The sequence below is a fragment of the Macaca thibetana genome, chromosome 3, assembly GCF_024542745.1.
Source record: "Macaca thibetana thibetana isolate TM-01 chromosome 3, ASM2454274v1, whole genome shotgun sequence".
NCBI lineage: Eukaryota > Metazoa > Chordata > Mammalia > Primates > Cercopithecidae > Macaca > Macaca thibetana.
In genome coordinates, this window is record NC_065580.1 from 144,608,356 (window position 1) to 144,627,704 (window position 19,349).

The 19,349-nt window shown below is 55.7% G+C and overlaps 1 protein-coding gene across 48 annotated transcripts in view; it reads left to right on the forward strand.

The window, feature by feature from the left end:
- ACTB (actin beta) overlaps positions 1-19,349 on the forward strand; it is a 468,316-nt gene that overhangs the window by 430,381 nt on the left and 18,586 nt on the right. The window contains exon 1 of one of the 48 annotated variants that reach the window (XM_050784130.1): positions 766-769. The exons of 41 other annotated variants lie outside the window; for them this stretch is intronic. The gene's annotated coding sequence lies outside the window, so the exon portion shown is untranslated. 6 more of the 48 variants (XM_050784123.1, XM_050784103.1, XM_050784113.1 and 3 more) reach the window with 6 other exon arrangements.

Below are 19,349 nucleotides of genomic sequence, written 5' to 3' on the forward strand. Positions count from 1 at the left end.
CAGGACAGGGCATTACCATGATCAGGTCTTACAGCCAGGGAAAGCTGGATTCCTCAGATGCAGGATGAGGTGCCGGCTCTCAGCTTTGTCCACCTCCACCCAGAGCCACCCAGATGTGGATACTCGGGGTGCCCAGTTGCACAGGAATGACGACGCGGCAGGCTGAGGAGTGGCGAGGTGTGCGATTGTGTGCCTGCATGCTGTCTGTGTCTCCTGGGCTGCTTGGGGACAGGCTTGGATCCCATGGAAACTCCCCAGCTTGGCGACTTGTTGGCCACAACCCTGGGCAAGTGCCACCTCCCCCCTAGACATCAGTTTCCTCATCTGTGTTTTATTGTTGTTGTTGTCTGAGACAGAGTCTCGCTCTGTCACCCAAACTGGAGTGCAATGGCGCAGTCTCGGCTCACTGCAACCTCCATCATCACCCGGGTTTGAGCGATTCTCCTGCCTCAGCCTCCCGAGTGGCTGGGATTACAGGCGCCTGCCACCACGCTGGGCTAATTTTTGTAATTTTACTAGAGATGAAGTTTCACCGTGTTGGCCAGGCTGGTCTCGAACTCCTGACCTCAGGTGATCCCCCCGCTTCAGCCTCCCAAAGTGCTGGGATTACAGGCATGAGCCACCATGCCCAGCCAGTTTCCTCATCTGTGTAAAGGGGAAAGCAATACTTCCCAGGGTCCCTGTACCATTTAGTGGGTGGGCGATGGCTGAGCCCTGGGGCAGCTGAGGATGCTTTCCACGGCCACTTGTCCATCAAAGCCTGGGGGGGATGCCACCCGAGCCTGGTAGGGGGTGAGGGATGATTGGGATGGGGATGCCCATGGTGGGCGGGGCATCTGGTGGGGATATCACAGGTCCGTCTCTCCGGGGATGACGGCAAAGAAGATCCCCACTAGGTGGCACCCAAGAGCAGTCTCCGTCTAGCCAGTCTTGGCGGCAGTCCCAACCCTCCAGCTGCCATTGGCTTCTCTGCACCCTGGCCCTTCCCCAGAAATGAGGCCTTTCCCTACACCCCTCATTCCTGCCCATTCCCGGCAGCTGCTTCCTACCCCCTAGTGAGGGCTTGCAAGTCCCCCCAGTCATGTGTCTGTCAATCTCTCTCTTTTTATCTCCCTGGGTCCCAACTCCTCCTGACTGCTCTTCTCAGCTGGTCACCTTGGTCAAGTTGCTTGACTTGCTGTATTTGGGAGTCTTTTGTTTTTTTGGAGACGGGACGGGGTCTCACTGTGTTGCCCAGGCTGGAAGCGCAGTGGCACAATCACCACTCCCTGCAACCTCGACCTCCTGGACTCAAGTGATCCTCCTGTCTTAGCCTCCCCAATAGCTGGGACTACAGATGTGCACCACCATGCCTGGCTAATTTTTAAATCTTTTGTAGAGATGGGGTCTTTTTCTTCTTCTTTTTTTTTTTTTTTTTTTTTTTGAGATGGAGTCTCGCTCTGTTGCCCAGGCTGGAGTGCAGTGGCGTGAATGCGGCTCACTGCAAACTCTGCCTCCCGGCTTCTTACCATTCTCCCGTCTCAGCCTCCTGAGTAGCTGGGACTACAGGTGCCCGCCACCACGCCCTGTTAATTTTTTTGTAGTTTTAGTAGAGCAGGGATTTCACCGAGTTAGCCAGGATGGTCTTGATCTCCTGACCTCGTGATCCGCCCACCTTGGCCTCCCAAAGTGCTGGGATTACAGGCGTGAGCCACTGCGCCCGGCCAAGATGGGGACTTGCTACATTACCCAGGCTGGTCTCAAACTTCCAGCTTCAAGCAATCCTCCTGCCTTGGCCTCCCAAAGTGCTGAGATTACAGGCACAAGCCACTATGCCTAGCCTTGCGGTCTTAATTCCCCTATCAGGGTCATGGGGGGGTCTTCTGAGAGAGCCTGGGTGCAGGGCTCAACACCCACGGGTGTTCAAAAATAACATCAGGAAAAGTAGCTGCTCTCCTTTTACTTTCTCTTTTCTCTTCCTTCCCCTAACCCCACCCCCTCCTGCCCTCCTCCCAGGCCGGCTCTGGCTGCCCACATACCTCTGGGGCTCTCTGGGCTATGATCCCGCAACAGTGCTCCGGCCAGGGCTCCAGGCCTGACCAGCTGGCACCTGCCACCCCAGTGTCCTCACTGCCCAGACAGGCTGCCTGAAGATCTGGTTGCCTGGAATTGGAGGTCAGGTGACCTGCCTGCCTGTGTCCGGTTGGGTACACTGGCCTTGAGTCTCACCCCAAGTGACCCTGGCTCCGAGGACAAGACAGGACAGGATGGAACAGCACAGGCAGGGCCTGGGGTTGGCTGGCCCCATTTGTCAGAAACACAAGCCTTCCCAACCAGGTCAGGTCGGGTCAGGAAAGAGCTGGGTGCAGACAGCTGTGGGTGGAGGACCTTCCCATCCAAGACCCCCATCCCAACAAGTCCTCTCTTCCCCTAGGGGAGAAAGGGCAGCCCCTCACCAGACCCCTTTGTTGAGCACCTACTCTATGCCCAAGCCTCATACTTACCACTTTGCATGCATTATCACATATCATTTCAATTACCCCCCAAAAGATTATTGCCCCATGGTATAGAAGAAGAAACTGAGGGTCAAAGTGGTTGACCACCGTGTCCAACTCTGAGCCTTTGTCCTTTTCCTTTCTTCCCTTTTTTGAAAAGTGTGAAATCTTTCTTTCTTTCTTTCTTTTTGAGACAGAGTTTTGTTCTTGTTGCCCAGGCTGGAGTGCAATGGCCTGTTCCTGGCTCACCACAACCTCTGCCTCCGGGGCTCAAGTGATTCTCCTGCCTCAGCCTCCAAGTAGCTGGCATGCGCCACCACGCCCGGCTAATTTTGTACTTTTAGTAGAAATGGGGTTTCTCCATGTTGGTCAGGCTGGTCTTGAATTCTTGACCTCAGGTGATCCACCCACCTCAGCCTCCCAAAGTGCTGGGATTACAGGCAAGAGCCACCGCGCCCGGCCGAAATATTTCAAAGATATAGAAAAGTACAGAAGGTACTGTAATACACCCCCGAATTGAGCAATTGCTATTTTGTTATGTTTTATTCAGTTGTTTTCTCAAAGAAATATAGGATCTCAGAATCAGTGGATGCCCCTCGCCACTCCCGAGCTCATGCTCTTCTCTGTGCCCCCTCCCATAAATAGCTGCCCCCTCATCTATAAATAATGCCACCTGTCTGCTGTCACCAGAAAATGTGAGGCTTCTTCTAGAACTTCACATAAGTGGAGCCACAGTAAGAACCCGTCTGTGTCTGGGGAACACTGAGGTAGACCCCTGTCGTCCACCGTAGCGCTAGTCCCTGCCTTGGCGCAGTGACTGATCCCCTGTTGGTCCCACCCACCCTCCGCCCTGCAGGAACGGGTTCTGGGTGGTTTCGGCCTGGGCGTTTTTCACATTTTACAGACTGGACGTCACCGCCTTGCACTTTTCTCCCAAAGAGGCCTCGCTGAGATTTCTTGGAGGAGGCACTTGAGCCTCCCTCGCCGGCGTCTTCCGGGAGGCCACTCCCTGCTGGACCCAGGGACCCCCGCCCCGCCCCACCGACCCCGGCCGGAGCCCAGCCCCTTCCCCCCGGGTGGGAGGCCCGGCAGCTCAAGGGTTAAGGAGCCGCGGGCTCATTCCGGAGGGCGGGGCAGGGCGGGGGCGATCCCCTCCCCCACGCGGCCGATCGCCTGCTTCCCCCCAAGGCTCCAAGGGCGCCCCCTCCGCCGCCCCTTCGGAGAAGCAGCCGGGCATTTCGAAAGCCGCGGCCACACCTCGGACCCCCTCCGGGCCCCGCTCCGAAAACGGGAAGCCCGCGGAGGAAGTCACTGCGGCTGCCGGCGGGCCGGATGACTAAGTTTGGCAGAGCGACCCGCGCCGTTTGCCTTTTATGGCGGACTCGTGGGCCGCGGACGTGGCCGGCTCAGGGCCCACCCTGCCGCGGAGCCACAGGGGCCGCGGGCCAGGGGCGGGAGGGGGTGCGCTCCCCCAAGGGTCCCCCAGGTTCCCCTCTGCCCGGCTCCTCGCCGCCCTCCGCCCCCCCAGGGGGTCAGGCCCGGCCCTGGCCTGCAGCAGGCAGAGGGGGAAACTGAGGCCCAGAGAGAGGCGAGACCTGCCCCGGCCCCAGAGCCAGGCGGGTGGAGCCAGATGAGAGCCAAGGCCCGGCTTCACAGCCTCGCCTGGACCGAGCTGACTCACGCTCCCCAGGGGGGTGGGGCGGGAGGGGCGCAGCTGCATTTATTGAGCACCCGGTGTTTGCTTGTTGGTGTGCCTTATGTCTGCGTCTCACTGCAGTCTTGCTGGGGCGGGCTTAGATCCAATCCTTCTCACCCCAAATGCAGGTTCTTCTGAGAGGGGTGTATGCGGCAGGGCGGGGGCTGGGAGTGCGCCGGGCCCCGCCCTTGCCTCATTCCTCCTGTCCCCCGGCACTGACCCTCGGTTGGGTGTTGTACTTTGCACAACCCGTTGTGCAAATTCGGCAGATGCAAACCTTCTCCCCCCATTTAAGACAGGGAAACTGAGGCTGTTCGTAAAAGTGTCGTGTGCCCAGGGTCACGTGCGAGCTAAGTGGCAGCGCTGGCGGCGGTGTCTAGTCTAAGTGCGGGGAAGGGCCCCCCTTCCCTGAGGCCCCCAATCCCTGCAGGTGTAAAAATACACATGCATCCCACTTGCAGAAGGGTTCTTGTGCGTCTGTGAGGAGCTGGCTTGCCACCTGGAAGCACATTGTGGCCGTTCAGTCCCCAACCCGGTGGACCCAGCCGAGCCACGCTGCGGGCCTCAGTTTCTTCAATCGTAAAATGGGGACAGAGAGCGCGGGACTCGCGGGGACCGGGAGGGTGCTGTGGAGCCGATCCGGAGTGGGGACTGGGGTCAGGGTCGTAGTCTGGGGGCCCGGGATGGGGGTGGCGGCAGGGGGGCTGGGCTGCACCCCCCCGGCCTGGCGAGGACTCGCAGTGGGGGAGGGGAACACGGTGGGCGGGGGCGGCCCGTGGACCCAACGCCCCCTCCCCGGGCGCTCCCAAACCTCGCCTTTTATGGAGAGGAACTCGGGCCAAGTGGGCCGGGCCGATGCAAAGGGCGGGGTGGGGGCTGGCGAAGGCGGGCTGGGGGCCGGCCCTGTCCGCGCTGGACTCTCACCGGGCCTGGCTTATCTCCCGGAGCGCCGCGCGGCCCTGGGACGCGGGAGGCGCCGCGAGCCGCGGCCCACGTGAGCTGCGCGGGCCTGGGAGCGCCCGATAACAACCAGCCACTCAGCCCAGGCAGAGGCGGCCCCCGCATCCCGAGCTGAGACTCTAGCCCTGGCTCCGGGTTCGAACCACGACCATGCCAGAAGGCCCGTCTGGGGAAGGGGACGGATCAGCCTTTTCTCGGGCGTCAGAGAGATCTGAGGGATCACCGACCTGGGGGAGGGGCACCTGGACCCAACACACCACTAATTAGCTCTGAACGAGCACACCCCCCACCAGCGCGCATGTGTGTACACACACACACACACACACACAGAGCTCTGGGACTTCAGAAGGACCCTTGTCTGGGGCCAGGGACTCCCAGTAGGGAAATCTTGCTCCAAATGCCACCGGCTCCGCCCCACCCGGATTGTCCAGCCAGCCCTAGGAGGCCATTGGCTCCATTATACAGATGGGTACTTTGAGGCCAGACAGGGCAGGGCTAACCCTGGGTGAGGCAAAGGTTCTGATCTGCTGCTGCTGGGCCGTAAGGACTGACTAGACAGCTCCAGACACCAGGAATGTTGTTGTAGATATTCCCACGGAGGGCCTCCATGAGTGGCCTGACAGGCTGTGATTTATTGGCTTGCTTTTCTTTTTTTTCTTTTGAGACAGGGTCTCACTCTCTCAGCCAGGCTGGAGCACAGTAGTCTGATCACGGCTCATTGTAGCCTTCACCTCCCAGGCTCAAGTGATCCTCCCACCTCAGCCTCCCTAGTAACTGGGACCACAGGCGAGTGCCACCACACCCAGGTAATTTTTAGATTTTTAGATTTTCCATAGAGAGAAAAGCTCACTTTGTGGCCCAGGCTGGTTTCAAACTCTTGGGCTCAAGTGATCCTCCTACCTTGACCTCCCAAAGTGCTCGGATTATAGGTGTGAGCCACCACGTGCATCTAATTTTTAATTTTTTTGGTAGAGATGAGGTCTTGCTATGTTGCCTAGGCTGGTCTTAAACTCCTGGGTTCAGGTGATCTTCCTACTTTAGCCTCCTGAGTAGCTGGGACTATAGGCGTCCGACACCACATCTGGCTAATTTTTTTTTTTTTTTTTTAGAGATAGGATCTTGCTCTGTCACCCAGGCTAGAGTGCAGTGGTGCGATCATGGCTCACTGCAGCAACAACTTCCCGGGCTCAGGTGTTTCTCCCACCTCAGCCTCCGGAGTAGCTGGGACTACAGGCACATGTCACCACACCCAGCTAATTTTTGTATTTTTTTTTTTTTTTTTGAGACTGAGTCTGGCTCTGTCGCCCAGGCTGGAGTGCAGTGGCCGGATCTCAGCTCACTGCAAGCTCCGCCTCCCGGGTTTACGCCATTCTCCTGCCTCAGCCTCCGGAGTAGCTGGGACCACAGGCGCCCGCCACCTCGCCCGGCTAGTTTTTTGTATTTTTTAGTAGAGACGGGGTTTCACCGTGTTAGCCAGGATGGTCTCGATCTCCTGACCTTGTGATCCGCCCGTCTCAGCCTCCCAAAGTGCTGGGATTACAGGCTTGAGCCACCGTGCCCGGCTGTATTTTTTTTTTTTTTTTTTTTGTAGAGATGGGGTCTCACCATGTTGCCCAGGCTGGTGTCGAACTCCTGGGCTCAAGTGATCCTCCTGCCTCAGCTTCCCAAAGTGCGGGGATTACAGGCTTGAGCCACCGTGTCCGGCCTCAGGCTGTGACTTCTTACAACCCACCCAGAAATGTCCAGTGTCAGGGTGTCAGGGCTGTGGCTGGGCATGGCCTCTGGTCCGGCTCCCCCAGGAAGGTATGCACTGTGGCATTTTGACGCTTACCTCCCTCTTCTGGGAGCCTCCAGGCCTCCATTTCTGGACAGTAACATACCTGCTCCCTGCCCCCAGGCTGAGGGTGATGGTTCAGTGGGCAGGTGGGGGGAGAGGGGCCTGCTTGCAAAAGCTCAGATAGAGGGCCCGCACCCCACCCGGTGCACCCTCAGGGAAGGATGGCTGTCATGATTAAACCTAGATAGGCCGGTCACAATGGCTCACGCCTGTAATCCCAGCACTTTGGGAGGCCAAGGTGGGCGGATAAGGAGGTCAGGAGATCGAGACCGTCCTGGCTAACACGGTGAAACCCCATCTCTACTAAAAATACAAAAAATTAGCCGGGCGTGGTGGTGGGTGCCTATAGTCCCAGCTACTCGGGAGGCTGAGGCAGGAAAATGGCGTGAACCCGGGAGGCAGAGCTTGCAGTGAGCCGAGATCACACCACTGCACTCCAGCCTGGGTGACAGAGTGTGACTCTGTCTCAAAAAAAAATTAGAAAGCCTAGATAATGCCCGGAGTGGCCCCTGGATGACAGGGAGAGGCCGGACTCCAGATCCTGACTTTTGCCCTTTGTCCTCTTTGCTGGACTCAGGTCCCTGGGTGTGAGCTAAGGCATGGCCAGGAAGCTTAGCCTCCATCCGATCCTTGAATACCCTGCTCCTCCTCTCTGTATCTCCCCTGCCCCCCTTCCCTAGAACCCACAGAGAGGCCAGTGGCTCCTGATTCCTCCCTGGGCGAGTAAGCAGTAATGACAGCTAACGTTTACTAGCACAGGAGCTGCGGGCAGCACTGGTCTGATTCCTGGACACGCTAGCGTTGCCCTCCCAGGAACTCCATAGAGCAGGTTTCCACCCTATTTTATTTTATTATTTTATTTTATTTTATTTATTTTATTTTTTTTGAGACAGAGTCTCGTTCTGTTGCCCAAGCTGGAGTGCAGTGGTGGGATCTCGGCTCACTGCAACCTCCACCTCCCGTGTTCAAGCGATTCTCCTGTCTCAGCCTCCCAAGTAGCTGGGATTACAGGCACGTGCCACCATGCCTGGCTAATTTTTTTGTATTTTTAGTAGAGATGGGATTTCGCCATGTTGACCAGGCTGGTCTTGAACTCCTGAACTCAAGTGATCCACCCGCCTCAGCCTCCCAAAGTGCTGGGATTACAGGCATGAGCCACTGCACTCGGCCCACCCCATTTTACAGATGAGAAAACGGGGACCTGTGCCTCTGTTGGGGATTAACAGGGACAGAGCAGGACAGGGCCTGGCTTCTGATGACCTTTGAAGGACGTCTGTGCCAGAAGGGACAGGGGTCTTAGCCAGGGGCTCACCACCTCCCCTCACCCAGGTGAGCAATGCCCTGATGGAAGGTGTGGGAGCTGCACACACCAGTCGAAACTAGTGGCCCAATGACCCACAGCTATAAAATGGTGTGATGACTTCAGGAGGCCAAGATGGGAGGATTGCTTGAGGCCAGGAGTTCGAGACCAGCCTGGCCAACACAGTGAGACTCCCCCCCCGGCCATCTCTATAAAAATAGAATAAAATGGCCGGGCGCGGTGGCTCAAGCCTGTAATCCCAGCACTTTGGGAGGCCGAGATGGGCAGATCACGAGGTCAGGAGATCGAGACCATCTTGGCTAACACAGTGAAACCCCGCCTCTACTAAAAATACAAAAAAAAAAAAAAAAAACTAGCCGGGTGAGGTGGTGGTGCCTGTAGTCCCAGCTACTCGGGAGGCTGAGGCAGGAGAACGGCGTGAACCCAGGAGGCGGAGCTTGCAGTGAGCTGAGATCCGGCCACTGCACTCCAGCCTGGGCGACAGAGCGAGACTCCGTCTCAACAAAAAAAAAAAAAAAAAAGAATAAAATAAAATATAAAATAAACTGGTGTGGTGATAGCTGCCCTGCCTACATCTTGGACAGGTTGTTACTAGTAGTAGTATTGTTATTTTTTTGAGATGGAGTTTCGCCCTTGTTGCCCAGGCTGGAGTGCAATGGCACCATTTCGGCTCACCACAACCTCTGCCTCCTGGGTTCAAGCGATTCCCCTGCCTCAGCCTCCCAAGTAGCTGAGATTATAGGCACGTGCCACCATGCCTGGCTAATTTTGTATTTTTAGTAGAGATGGGGTTCTGCCATGTTGGCCAGGCTGGTCTTGAACTTCTGACCTCAAGTGATCTGTCCTCCTTGGCCACCCAAAGTGCTGGGATTACAGGCATGAGCCACTGCGCCCAACCCGTTATTACAACTTCTTTTTTTTTTTTTTTGAGACGGAGTCTCGCTCTATTGGCAGGCTGGAGTACAGTGGCATGATCTCCGTTCACTGCAACCTCCGCCTCCCGGGTTCAAGCAATTCTCCTGCCTCAGCCTCCTGAGTAGCTGAGACTACAGGTAAGCGCTACCACGTCCGGCTAATTTTTGTATTTTTAGTAGAGACTAGAGACAGGGTTTCACCATGTTGGCCAGGATGATCTCGATCTCTTGACCTCATGATCCACCTGCCTCAGCCTCCAAAAGTGCTGGGATTACAGGCGTGAGCCACCACGCCCGGCCCATTATTACAACTTGTAACACAAACTTCTACTTGGCCAGAGGCGGAGAGAAATATGAAATCCAAGGTCACAGGGTCTGTGTTGGACTCCTCTTCGGTCCTTTACAATATAGAGCCACCTCCTGAAACACCTTTTGCTTCTCTCCTGCTCTCATACCCTCCACGGCTCCCCACTGCCCTTAGGGAACGAAGCTGCAGCTCCTGAGACCACGCCCAGTCCTGCGGTCCTCCTCTGAGGACACTCCTGCCCCAGGCATTCCAGATCCTGGCTAATCTCTAGATTCCAAGGCCCTCCCCCACCTCTTAGCTGAGTTTCAGTGCCACATTCTTTTTTTTTTGTTTGTTTTGTTTTGTTTTGTTTTTGTTTTTGTTTTTTGAGACGGAGTCTCGCGCTGTCGCCCAGGCTGGAGTGCAGTGGCGCGATCTCGGCTCACTGCAAGCTCCGCCTCCTGGGTTTACGCCATTCTCCTGCCTCAGCCTCCTGAGTAGCTGGGACTACAGGCGCCCGCCACCGCGCCCGGCTAATTTTTTGTATTTTTAGTAGAGACGGGGTTTCACCGTGGTCTCGATCTCCTGACCTTGTGATCCGCCCGCCTCGGCCTCCCAAAGTGCTGGGATTACAGGCGTGAGCCACCGTGCCCGGCCTCAGTGCCACATTCTTACTGTGTGACCCTGCAAGCTCTGTTTTCTTCTCTGGACCAGGGCTGAGGGGGGAGGAAAAGCTCACCTTCCCCCAGCTTTGGGGGAAGGAAGCCCAGAAGTCCTGCAGCTGTTAGCTGGGAGGCCTGACCCAGAGTTCTAGTGCCTACTTTCTGCTAAGTTTTTTGGCAGGTCTCCCAGTGCCCCCAGCGCTGGGCCCAGAAGCTGGCCCAGTCAACTTGCCTCTACGTGGAGCCCAACTCCAGGGGAGCCTGTCTTTTGCCTTCATGGGCTCCAGAACCCAAGCTGAGCTCAGGTGTGTAAGCATGGACTCTGTCCCTGCCCACCTCGGTCTTCCCATCTGTACAATGGGTCCAGTCCATTGCTTCAAGCAGCCAGGGTCCCCTCTGACCTCCTGTTGCACGCTGTCTTGGGAGGGATCAGGGCAGACAGAAAGGGGTGGGCAGTGCTAAAGGGCTCACCCAGCGCCCATGCCCCCACCAGCCTCCTCATCCAACTAGACTTTCTCACTGGAGTTCTCCCCCACACCTTTTTTTTTTTTTTTTTTTTTTTTTTTTACTGAGACAGAGTCTTGCTCTGCTGCCCAGGCTGAAGTGCTGGAGTGCAGTAGTGCGAACTTGGTTCATTGCAACCTCGGCCTCTTGGGTTGGAGCGATTCTCCTGCCTCAGCCTCCCAAATAGCTGGGATTATAGGCGTGAGCCACCATGCCCAGCTTTTTTTTTTTTTTTTCTGTTTTTAGTAGAGATGGGGTTTCACTATGTTGGCCAGGCTGGTCTCGAACTTCCGACCTCAGGTGATCCTCCTGCCTCGGCCTCCCAAAGTGCTGGGATTACAGGCATGAGCCACCGTGCCCGGCCTCTCTACTTACTTTACTGGGTGTTGGCCAGGAAAGAAATGGTGTCCAGTCCAGACCTCCCCACCAAAGTCTCTCCAGACGCTTCCCAAAGGGCCCAGGCACATCAGATACTTGCAGTTTCCCCAACATTTTCTCTTGTCAAGCTCTCCCTAAATTGTCTCCTTGGTGAACTCCTATTCAGACTTCAAGGCCCAGCCCAAAAGACCCTTCCTCAGGAAAGCCTTGCCAGTTCCTCAAGCTGGGTTAGCGGCCTCCTCCAGGTCAGCCTCTTACACACATTCAGGATATCAGACAGTCATTGATTCATTCCCCTGGGGGCCTCTGGAGAACAGGCTGCAGTCTGGCCTGTGAGTATTAATATTATCAGAGTCCCGGTGAGTCAGCTGCAGCCCAGAGACCAGGCACTTCCTGTGACACATCCTCCTCTCTGACATCCTCAGAAGGTGTGAGCCCCAAGCCAGCCCAGCCCTTTCCTCCCTAGCACTATTCCTCAACAGCTCTGGCAGTCCCAGGACACTGTTCCTGCCAAGGGTGTGCCCACACCCTCCTGGGACACACTCCTGGGGCAGGACGCTCACTTGACAGACAACACATCCATTCCGGACGTTCCTTCTGTCCCTTCTGACATATTACGGGGTCTGCCCTCTCTCCCTCTCTCCTCTCCTTTCCTTTTCTCTCCTTCCCTTTCCTCTCCTTCCCTCTCCTTCTTCCCTCTCTCCTTCCCTTCCTCCTTCCTTCTTCCCTTCTTCCCCTCTCTCCTTCCTTCCCTCCCTCCCTTCCTTCCCTGTCTCCTTCCTTCCTTTATTCCTTCCTTCCTCCCTCTTTCTTTCCTTCCTTTATTCCCTCCTTCTTTCCTTCCTTTATTCCCTCCCTCCTCCATCATTCCCTTCCTTCCTCCCCTTCCTCCTTCCTTCCTTTCTTCCTATCTACGAGTAGGAGCTGAGTTTACTGAGTCCTAACTACATGCCATGATCCCAAAGTGATCAAAACAGGTGTCAAGGCCAGACATGGTGGCTTGCACCTGTAATCCCAGATTTTGGGAGGCTGAGGCAGGGGGATCACTTGAGCCCAGGAGTTTGAGACCAGCCTGGGCAACAAGGGAAAACCCCATCTCTACAAAAAGTACAAGAAATTTGGCAGAGCACAGTGGCTAATGCCTGTAATCCCAGCACTTTGGGAGGCTGACGCGGGTGAATCACAAGGTCAGGAGTTCGAGTCCAGCCTGGCCAACACTGTGAAACCCTGTCTTATAGTTGAGACAAAAATTAGCTGGGCACAGTGGTACATGCCTGTAGTCCGAGCTACTCAGGAGGCTGAGGCAGGAGAATTGCCCGACCTGGGAGGCGGAGGTTGCAGCGAGCTGAAGATTTTGCCACTGCACTCCAGCCTAGGTGACAGGACAAGACTCCATCTCAAAAAAAAAAAAAAGACAGTCCGGGCGTGGTGGCTCAAGCCTGTAATCCCAGCACTTTGGGAGGCCGAGATGGGCAGATCACGAGGTCAGGAGATCGAGACCATCCTGGCTAACGCAGTGAAACCCTGTCTCTACCAAAAAACTACAAAAAACTAGCTGGGCAGGGTGGCGGGCACCTGTAGTCCCAGCTACTCGGGAGGCTGAGGCAGGAGAATGGCATGAACCCGGGAGGCGGAGCTTGCAGTGAGCTGAGATCCGGCCACCGCACTCCAGCCTGGGCGACAGAGCGAGACTCCGTCTCAAAAAAAAAAAAAAAAAGACATTAGCCAGGTGTGGTAGTGTGCACTTGTAGTCCTAGCTACTCAGGAGGCTGAGGTGGGAGGATCACTTGAGCCCCGAAGTTTGAGGCTGCAGTGAGCTATGATCAAGACACTACACTCCAGCCTGGGCCAAGAGTGAGACCCTGTCTCAAAAAAGAAACAAACAGATGTCATTCCTGCCTGTGGAGCAGTGAGGCAGAGCATAAACCCATCATCACACAGATACATTTAGTTATCCACTGTGACCAGTGTGACAAAAAATACTACAAGAGCCCTGACCCAGTCTAGGGATCAGGGACTTCCTGTAGGAGGTGATGCCGACACTGAGCCCTGAAGGATAAGTAAGAAAGAGCTAAAAATGCTCTGTGTAGGAGAACTGGTGAGGCTTTCCAGAGAGGGAGGGGTCTTTTGGGCTGGGCCTTGAAGTCTGAATAGGAGTCCACCAAGGAGACAATTTAGGGAGAGCCTGACAGGAGGGTATGGTGGGGACACAACAAGTGCAAAGGCCCTGTGGCAGGCAGGAGTTTGGTGCTCCAAGGATCAGAGAAGACCAGGCACAGTGGCTCACGCCTTTAATCCCAGCACTTTGGGAGGCCCAGGCTGGAGGATCACTTGAGCACAGGAGTTTGAGACCAACCTGGTCAACACAGCAAGATCCCATCTTTACAAAAAAATAAACACTTTGCCAGACATACTGGCATGTACCTGTAGTCTCAGCGACTTGGGAGGCTGAGGCCAGGGGATTGCTTGAGCCCAGGAGGTCAAGGCTGAGGTCAAGCCCAGGAGGTGAGTGAGCTGAGATCACACCACTGTGCTTCAGCCTGGGTGACAGAGCCAGAGAGCCACACTTTGTCTAAATGGATGAATGGATGGAGGGATGGATGGATGGATGGATGGATGTAGGCTGGGTGTGGTGACTCATGTCTGTAATCTCAGCACTTTGGGAGGCCAAGGCAGGTGGACTGCTTGAGCCCAGGAGTGCCAGAACAGCCTGGGCAACAGATCCCCCACCCGTCTCTTCTAAAAATACAAAAAGTTAGCCGGGCGTGGTGGCGGGCGCCTATAATCCCGGCTACTAGGGAGGCTGAGGCAGGAGAATTGCTTGAACCCGGGAGGCGGAGGTTGCAGTAAGCCGAGACCCTGCCACTGCACTCCAGCCCGGGTGACAGAGTGAGATTCTGTTTCAAATTAAAAAAAAAAAAAAAAGGGGTAGGACATATATTAAGAAGTCCCTTGGGGCCAACAGAAGTTGAGCTTCAATGCAGGCCCAGGGATACCATGATGGCGAGGGACAGCCCAGCCCACCCCACAGGAGCTCTGTAGCTGGAAGGCCCTTCAGAGGTGCCTGGCATTGGGCAGAGATGGCCAGGGTTTGAAAGCCTGTGGCCAGGAGCTGATGGATGTGGGCACCCTGCCACCACAGTGACCTTGGGCCAGGTGGCTCTGCAGCTCAGGGCCTGGCAGCAAGTCTTACATGTATTAGGCATGCCAGTGGCACATCCCAGCAGCCATCGCACACCCTCAAAACCACTCTGACCCTGCCTGACCATGGGCTCTCCCTTGCTGGGCCCTACAGTATGAATATCCAGAGCCCAGGGCGCTATCCTGGGGTTCTGTCACTGCATGGGATGGGTCCCCTCCCGGTGGACATTCAGGAGATTTTCTTCCTCCTTGGGGTGCCCAGGAATGGGCACAGCAGCCTTGGGAGGTGCAGACCTTGGTGATCAACCCTAAATGCTGGTGTCCCAGGGCAGATGCCATCAGTGGACTTCCTAGGTTGTGACACCTGTTTCTTGGAATCAGAGAAACCCTGGCTCCAGAGAGAAATCAGGAACAGGAGGGTTTTGTCGCTCCTTCACCTCCCCAAAGTGGCCCAGGATGGAGGGCATGAACCACCCAAAAGGTGTCTCCAAGACCCATGAGTATCACCCCTCTGTCCCTTCTTGGAGCCCTCAACGGAGGCTCCTCCTCTCCTCTAGCCCCCAACCCCAGCAACCCTGTGATGGCGATGAGGTGTCACTGCCTTCATGTCACAGAAATGCAGTGTGCCCAGCCCAAGAGTGCTTCCTGTGGCTGCACCAGACTTGATCTCTCTCTGTTTTTTTTTTTTTTTTTTGAGATGGAGTCTTGCTCTGTTGCCCAAGCTGGAGTGCAGTGACTGGATCTTGGCTCACTGCAACCTCCACCTCCCGAGTTCCAGCAACTCTCCTGCCTCAGCTGGGATTACAGGCACTTGCCACCATGCCTGGCTAATTTTTGTATTTTTAGTAGAGACGGGGTTTCACCATGATGGCCAGGCTCGTCTCGAACTCCTAACCTTGTGATCCACTGGGCTCTGGAGAGCCCAGCAGCCCGCAGGGAGGATTTGCTGGTTGAATACCTGACATTGGGGGCTGAGATGATGGAGGGCTTCTCCAAGGAGACGGTGGCAGTTGTCCAGCATCCACGGTGACCCGGGAGCAGTGTCACCATGCATTATTGCACATGTATAATGTTGGCTAGGTGAAGCCTGGCCAACGGTGAAACCCTGACTCTACTAAAAATACAAAAATTAGCTGGGTGTGGTGGCAGGCGCCTGTAGTCCCAGCTACTCGGGAGGCTGAGGCGGGAGAAATCAGTTGAACCTGGGAGGTACAGAGGGAGACTCCTTAACTAACTAAATGTTTGAAAGAATGAATGAATGAAGGCAACCTGAGCTGCATTCCTTGGCCTGCCAACCTTCCCAGCCCCATCCCTCAAGACTCCTCCTTGAGTCTGAGGGCCCTGCAGGTCCCACACAGGGCCAGGCTTCATCTTGCTTCTGCAAATTTGCACTTTCTGTTCCATTCCCTGCCACGCTGCTCCCGGGTCACCATGGACCATGGATGCTGGACAACTGCCACCGTCTCCTTGGAGAAGCCCTCCGTCATCTCAGCCCCCGATGTCAGGTATTCAACCAGCAAATCCCCCCTGTGGGCTACTGGGCTCTCCAGAGCCCCGCACTGGGTGCAGGGGACTCAGCGGAGAACCAGCCCCATCCAGCTCTTTCCTCACAGAGCTCTCAGAGGCTGGGGGCCTCCTTGACCCCCTCCCAGCTCCCAAGGCCCCTGCTGCCCCCACCCTGCAGACTGGGGCTCCCTGAGGCTGGGCTCTGGCTTGGTTATTGCGGTTCCAGCACGCAGCAGGCACCGCAGCTGTGGTAGGCGAGCATGGGAAGTCAGGAGAAGCAAACCTGTCATCTCCCCTGCTGAGGACACAGCCCGGCGGCCAGCATGCCATGGCAGCCTGGGGCCAGTGACTGAACGTCTTGGCCCAGTTCCTTGCCCACTTCGAAGATCTGTAGGGAGGGATAAAGAGATCAGTTCCAAGGCCGGGTGCAGTGGCTCACACCTGTAATCCCAGCACTTCGGGAGGCCGAGGGGGCCTCACTATCCCAATGGTATGCAAAGTGCAGCGCCCCCAACCAGGCCCCCCAGGCCTGGGCTCTGGCTCTGGCTACATGTGCTGTGTGATTGTGGCTGAGCCTTCGCTCATCTCTGAGCCTGGTTTCCCGCCCCCCGCCCCCTTTTTTTTTTTTTTGAGACAGAGTCTCACTCTGTTGCCCAGGCTGGAGTGCAGTGGTGTGATCTCGGTCCACTGCAAGCTTCACCTCCCAGGTTCACTCCATTCTCCTGCCTCAGCCTCCCGAGTAGCTGGGACTACAGGTGCCTGCCACCATGCCCGGCTACTTTTTTGTATTTTATTTTATTTATTTATTTTTTTTTTTGAGACGGAGTCTCGCTCTGTCACCCAGGCTGGAGTGCAGTGGCCGGATCTCAGTTCACTGCAAGCTCCGCCTCCCGGGTTCACGCCATTCTCCGGCCTCAGCCTCCCAAGTAGCTGGGACTACAGGCGCCTGCCACCTCGCCCGGCTAGTTTTTTTTTTTTTTTGTATTTTAATAGAGACGGGGTTTCACCGTGTTTGCCAGGATGGTCTCGATCTCCTGACCTCGTGATCCGCCCGTCTTGGCCTCCCAAAGTGCTGGGATTACAGGCTTGAGCCACCGCGCCCGGCCTTTTTTGTATTTTAGTAGAGATGGGGTTTCATCGTGTTAGCCAGGATGGTCTCGCTCTCCTGATCTCGTGATCTGCCCGCCTCGGCCTCCCAAAGTGCTGGGATTACAGGCTTGAGCCACCGCGCCCGGCCCTCCCCTTTTTTTAATTTGAGACACAGTCTCGCTCTGTTGCCCAGGCAGGAGTGCAGTGGCGCGATCTTGGCTCACTGCAACCTCCGCCTCCTGGGTTCACGCAGTTCTCCTGCCTCAGCCTCCCGAGTAGCTGGGATTGCAGGTATGAGCCACCGTACCCAGCTAATTTTTGTATTTTCTTTTTTTTTTTTTTTTTTTTTTTTTTTTTTTTTTTTTTTGAGACGGAGTCTCGCTTGTCGCCCAGGCTGGAGTGCAGTGGCGTGATCTCGGCTCACTGCAAGCTCCGCCTCCCGGGTTCAGCCATTCTCCCGCCTCATCTTGGGACTACAGGCGCCCCCACCACGCCCGGCTAGTTTTTTGATTTTTAGTAGAGACGGGGTTTCACCATGTTAGCCAGGATGATCTCGATCTCCTGACCTTGTGATCCACCCGCCTCGGCCCCCAAAGTGCTGGGATTACAGGCTGGGGGCCAATTACAGGCATGAGTTTCACCCACCAGGCCTGGCCTGAACTTTGACCTTAAGTGATCCACCCGCCTCGGACCCCCAAAGTCTAGACGGGCCTCCAGTGTTCTGACAAGCCCCGGAAAGGACTGGAAGTCCCCCTTCCCCAGTCAGTGTCATACACATAAGGTCATTTTTTTTGGTCTTTTTTTTTTTTTTTTTTTTGTAAAGACAGGGGTCTTGCCATGTTTCCCAAGCTAGTCTCAAACTCCTGGCCTCAAGCGATCCTCCTGCCTCAGCCTCCTGAGTAGCTGGGGCCACAGGCACATGTTATCACACACAGCTAATTTTTTTTTTTTTTTTTTTTTTTTTTAGACGGAGTCTCGCTGTGTCACCCAGGCTGGAGTGCAGTGGCCCGATCTCGGCTCACTGCAAGCTCCGCCTCCCGGGTTTACGCCATTCTCCTGCCTCAGCCTCCGAGTAGCTGGGACTACAGGCGCCCGCCACCACGCCCGGCTAGTTTTTTGTATTTTTTTGTAGAGACGGGGTTTCACCATGTTAGCCAGGATGGTCTCGATCTCCTGACTTCGTGATCCACCCGCCTCGGCCTCCCAAAGTACTGGGATTACAGGCTTGAGCCACCGCGCCCGGCCTCACACACAGCTAATTTTTAAAATTTTTTCTGTGGAGATGGGGTCTCACTATGTTGCCCAGACTGGTCTCAAATTCCTGGCCTAAAGCGAACCTCCCAACTCAGCCTCCCAAAGGATTGGGATTACAGGCATGAGCCGCTGCACCTCACCCACACAGGGCCTTGCTGAGGCTTGTGGGCTTGAAGAGGCTGAGTCACTTTCCAAGGACATCCAGTGTGTGAGTGGCACGGCTGAACCCTACTTAATATAAAGTCTGAAAGTGGCTCCGAGAAGGAAAGATCAGGGTCCTCAAAAGACTATTCTGGGCGTCTTGCAGCGTGGGAAGGATGCTACGCCCATTTCTGGAGAGCCCCACCGGATCTGGGGCGCTCTTCACTCTGTTTGTTTTTTTTTTTTTGAGACAGAGTTTCGCTCTTGTTGCCCAGGCTGGAGTGCAGTGGCGTGATCTTGGCTCACTGCAGCCTCTGCCTCCCAGGTTCAAGCAATTCTCCTGCCTCAGCCTCTGGGGTAGTTGGGATTACAGGCATGTGCCACCAAGCCCGGCTAATTTTTTTGTATTTTTAGTAGACACGAGATTTCTCCATGTTGGTCAGGCTGGTCTCGAACTCCCAACTTCGGGTAATCTGCCCGCTTTGGCCTCCCAAAGTGCTGGGATTGTAGATGTGAGCCACCGCGCCCGGCTTCACTCAGGCTTTGCTGAGCTAAGAGGGCCCAATGCCTAGCACCCTGGCCTGTGCACAGTCGGTTCACTGCTAAGTCCCACCTAAGCCTGGACCAGCCCTCCAGCCTTACATGTCCCGGGTCACAGCCTCAGGGACATCTGTGTGCCTTCCCTCACGGTCACCCCCAATGCTACATGTCTGGGCAGCCCAGGTGGCCCCAGGGACAAAGGTATGGAGGTCCCAACATTGGGCCTTGGTCATCCCTGGCCTTGATGGCCCCTGGCTATTGGAGAGCCCGAGTGACTTTATTATTATTAATATTTATTTATTTGTTTGTTTGTTTTTTGAGACAGAGTCTCGCTCTGTTGCCCAGGCTGGGGTGCAGTGGCGTGATCTCGGCTCACTGCAAGCTCTGCCTCCCGGGTTCACACCATTCTCCTGCCTCAGCCTCCCGAGTAACTGGGACTACAGGCACCTGCCACCACGCCCGGCTAATGTTTTGTATTTTTAGTAGAGACGGGGTTTCACTGTGTTAGCCAGGATGGCCTCGATCTGATGACCTCATGATCCGCCCGCCTCAGTCTCCCAAAATGCTAGGATTACAGGCGTGCGCCACCGCGCCTGGCTGACTTTATTATTATTACTATTTGAGACAGTGTCTCTACTGTTGCCCA